We start from the raw sequence: 4,892 nt of genomic DNA, 5'->3' as shown, positions 1-4,892 counted from the left end.
ATGAAAAGGTGGGGTGATAGAACATAGGGTTGTCCCACTCTATCATTTTATCAGCCATTTCCTTTCTTTTGCTGCCTCTTATAGGTAACATGCTTATGTGTCAGGATTTCAGGTTCTGTCCTGCTGCAGGAATTGCATGCCCTGTATCCAGACAGCCCTCCTGGGCTGTTTCTGCTTTGGGTAGGAGGTCTGGGCCCAGGTGAAAATGGTTTTTTTTGGTTGTAGTGTTTCATACTAACAGATCTCACTCATGGTGGGGAGTATGCAGGGCCTGGCATAGTTGATGTATTATATTCAAGCTAGGGAGGAGATGAATTAAGTAGAACACCATATAAGAAATTTGCACAGATTCCAGCTTGTGATTCATTTCTTCCAGTTCCTGAGATACTTATTGACCCTAAATGTCAGTTAAATCAATGTTTGTTTATACAGATGCTTATATAGTTAGGTTGGGACTAAACTGATTGGAGTAAAATATGCATAACCTTATAAAAGGGAGGTAAGGTGGAAGATCTTTTATGATTGGGCTACTTTGGAAGGTCAGTTTTAAACCTCTGAAATAGAAATCACAGAAACAGACTGGGAAAAAAATCTTAAAATACTATCAGATCCTGGATCCTTTTTCAAATTATGGAAGCCTAAGCCCAGAGGATTAAACAGCCCTGACTAGGGTTATAGGTGGTATTACCATATAACTTAAGCTCCAGACCTGTTGATACTGTTGAGAGTGATGCCAGTGCAATAGGCAGAAACCAAGGGTGACCAACCTTGTCATAGATCTAGTTGGTGGGCAGGTGGGGTCTGTGCTCCAGATCTGGCAGCCCAGTGCTGCCTGCCTTTACCTTTAGCTTCAGGCTTCCGTTGGTTAAATGGAGGTAATGCCTCTAGATGACTGTTAATGTGGCACATAGGTGCCCCAGAAATATTTTTTTCTCCATTACTATGGTAAAATGTGAATTCAGGGAGTGATGAAGGAGAAAAGGTGAAAATGATGAAGTATAAATAAAATGAATGAGGAAAGGAGGCAACTCAGGAAAAGGGAAATGGGGGAATCAAATTATTAAGAAGGATTTGCCTGATGTATTTTACATCCCAGTGGATGTTTATCTGTACCGGGCTACCTCAGAGAGAGCTGGGACAGATGTTGAAGTAAAACCTTTAAAATCTTTTGCAGCAAGGTGTTTCGACTGTTTCACACATACCACCTCTCCCGTTCACACACATTCATGTACATGCACATACACACATGTACATTACAGACATCTATAATGGTGTCCCAATATAGAATACTCAAGGTGTTTGTGAGTTGTGCTAATTTACTTCCAAATTTTGAGTTCTGTGCTTATACAGAGAAACAATGATTAAAAATAAAATTCTGGTAGTTACAAACTTTATAGTTGGGGAAAGTAATGTATATGATTTGTGGACTTTTCTGTTTGTCCTGTTTTGTTTTGCTAATGCCGAAAGTTCTTCCTATTGTATCCGAAAGAGGTTAGTGAATTACATTATTGTTTTCCATCTAAGCTAGTAAAGTAACTTTAAACACTCCCCATCCCTAGAGACCCCAAAGGAGCATAGTTTTTACAGGGAATGTAGGCAGCAAACAGTTGGGCATAGCTGGAGTATATTTCTGTTAGTAGTATCTTCCCTGAAGTGCTCCTGCAGAGCTGGGAGACTTGAGCATGAGGGGGACCAGTGATTTTTGGTGGTTTATGTGTATTCTGTAATCTTCACAGTACTTTGCAAGGTAGGTATACATTGCTGTTTTGCAGATGGGGAAACAGTCTGAGAGAGGCTCAATTGCGAGTGGTGGAATTAGAATTGGAACCTATGCAGTTTGTAGAATCTGCGTCCTTAAACTGCCACTGGACCCTCCTTCCCCAAGGAGGGAGGATTTGCTCATGAGATGTTTTGCAGAAAATGAATTTGATCGTTAAATTTGGGACACAGCATTCTGTACTCTTCTTGGAAATTTACTATGTGCAGTCAAATACTAAAGATCAGTATTCTTTAGATTGCAAATATTAAAGATGCAATATTTGAGAAGACCTGCAATAGAGAAGTCTACCTTAGTTTATATCCCATGTTTGTAAGTTTTTTTGACCCTTTATGAAATGCTTATTCAAACAGAATATAATAAGTATACCAAAGGACACTTTACTAAAACGTTTTCAACAGGATTGGAAGTAATGATTTTTACTCTCTTTTTCAAATGTCTTAAGCATCAAGGAACTGGTTGTAAAGTTCGTATGTTTCACAATTGAGCTTAGTAGCTTATGTTGTTCTTGAGCCTGGAATTTGCTACCCTTGTCCTGTAGAAATTAATTACCCTACTAATCTAAGCTTAAATGCCACATCCTTCACAAAAGCCTACTTTGTCCTTTCCCTGCTGAACTTAAGCTATGGGTGGGTCTGTTCTCTGTTGGGGGCCTGTTTTGCAGGTAACGATGGGGGAACCCTATTTTGCTACCTTGTAGCATGTCCTCAATATTTCATATGTTGGAGAACCCTGTAGCATATCCTAAATATTTCATATGTTGAAGATTTCATATGTTCATTTAAATCGTCTCATTGCAGCGCAGTGTGAAGGCACGGGTGCCTTTCCAGTCTAGGCAGTGCTTGTCCAGCTTTTCACTGGGTTTAGATGTAGTGTCCAATGCCTTAGTATCCAGCCTCTAGGTGGTGGTGTTGTATCGTTTAAACGTGACTTCTAGCTTTCTGGCTCACACTGGCTCTGTTCTCAAAGATGAAATTGCCTGTATCACCCAAGTGTACACCTAACTTTGAGATCCAAAAAATTGCTGACGTTACTTCCCCTGAAATAATATTCAGGGCTGATTTGGGACGTTTTATTGGAGCTGGAGCAGTTTGTAATTTTCCCTTATTGTATCTGTTAACAGCTTTTAACAAAGAGTTGGATAGAACGAAGGTCATAACATCATTTGCTTTATGGATTATGGGTTATAAATGGGCCTTAGGAAGACCACTCTATCCACATTCCTACAGCAGGCAAACTACTTGCTGCTTATGCCATCTGTTGTAGATAGATGTACGTGCTCTTAAATGCTCCCAGGGAAAGGCCACATGTTTGAGTAGAAATACTTGCTTTTATCACCTTCCTTTGCCTCCAATAGGGTTTGTTGTAATCATTTCACACTTAAGAGTTTAAATATTGTGAGGGAAAAGGCTGCAACCCACTATCCTACCATGGACACTTGCGTTTTTTTTTTCTTTTAGAACCACATATGTCCACAATCCCCAGCTTTGACTTTTCTCTACCAAGACCTTAATGTAAAAAAATTAGGTACATAAGTGCATCTTCCAAACTGGTTAACGTATAATTGAGAAAATTGCAAAAGGACAGTTGTAATGAGGAATTGAGCGGAAGGAAACTAGTTGGCATCTCATCCCCGCAACTTCAAATTACCTGTTAATACCAATGTGTTGGCCTAAAACTGTTGGAACATATACTTTAAGATACTTACACTTTTATTTTCACATAAAAGTTCTAAGTTTATTAATCCTCATGAAAAATCTGCGCAGTCACTACAGATAAAATCACTGAAGAGTCTTTACTCCTCTTGACCAATCTCCAGCTCACTTTTGCCAGCACCATCGTTGGCCTTTGCAGTCCTCTGACTTTTTCCATTTTGTTCCTCTCTGTTTTCTTAAGGTCTTCTCATACAGGCCATGCCTCACCAGTCTATGGGTTCATTTTCCTTTGTGTAATCCAAGGAATCACAAATCATGCCAAAGCCAGTCTTCTTGACCACCAAAATGGGTTCTGAATCCAAATACGAAGATGGCATCTGGTGTGGTCTTACACATTTTGGCTAGTTTTTCCCAAATTTCTGTCTCAGGTATTATTGCCTTCCCACAGTGAAGGACTTCAATGACCATTTGTTTCCACTGAGTCTGTTGTTCATGAACTTCCTGGTACAGATAGTTACTGTGTCATTCATGATGGTGGCCCATCTTCAAGCCGCCAGGGAGGAAAAGTAGATATCTTACACTTTAGAAAGCATCTCAGGTTGTAGTGAGTGGAGGTCCTACTACACTGCAATCATGTCTACTATGTCCTATAATGGAGGTGCTCTCATGGCCATGAAGGGGAAGAACTGTGTGGCTGTCAACTGCCAACAGGTGCTTTGGGATCCAGGCCGAGATGCTGACCACGGATTTCCAGATCTCTCCCATGGGCGACAGGCCTGGCTGGGCTAACCACTGACATCCAGACTGTGGCCCAGTGCCTCAAGTTCCAGCTGAACCTGTATGAGTTGAAAGAAGGTCAGCAGATGAAGCCTTATCGCCCTCATGAGCATGGTGACCCACCTCTAGTATGAGAAATGGTTTGGCCCCTCATACACTCAGCCAGTCATTGCTGGATTGCACCAGAAGAACTTTAAGCCCTTCATTTGGTCTCTAGACCTCACTGGCTGCCTCATGGTGACTGACAACTTTGTGGTCAGTGGCACCTGTGCCAATCAAACACACGGGATGAATGAGTCCCTCGGGGAACCCAAGATGGATCCAGAACACCTGTATGAAACCGTCTCACAAGCCGTGAGGAATGCTGGGGACCGTGGTGCGGTGTCAGGCACAGGAGTCATTGTTCGTATCATTGAGAAGGACAGATCACCACCAGGACACTGAAGACTGGGATGCACTAACCTTATGTTCCCAGAGCCCACTTTAAAAAAAAATAAAAGTTTTTCTTAAAAAAACCAAAAGCCTTTTGACCTAAAGTAATCAGATATCAGATGATTGATTTAATATAACCTGTATAACAGAAGCTTGGACTATAAAAATGGAATTTAATCTTCTACAATTCTTTACTGTTTTAAAAGTGAGATACTGATACACTCATTTTGGTAAATTGTAAATATTCCTTC

General features: G+C 40.8%; 1 pseudogene; it reads left to right on the top strand.

The window, feature by feature from the left end:
* The first annotated feature begins 3,308 nt into the window (after positions 1-3,308).
* Positions 3,309-4,670, top strand: LOC129069466 (proteasome subunit beta type-3-like; annotated as a pseudogene).
* Positions 4,671-4,892: the final 222 nt, after the last annotated feature.

This window comes from Pteronotus mesoamericanus, unplaced genomic scaffold, assembly GCF_021234165.1.
Source record: "Pteronotus mesoamericanus isolate MK-2021 breed Mesoamerican mustached bat unplaced genomic scaffold, CSHL_Meso_final contig_221, whole genome shotgun sequence".
NCBI lineage: Eukaryota > Metazoa > Chordata > Mammalia > Chiroptera > Mormoopidae > Pteronotus > Pteronotus mesoamericanus.
This window is presented reverse-complemented; position numbering and strand designations above follow the sequence as displayed.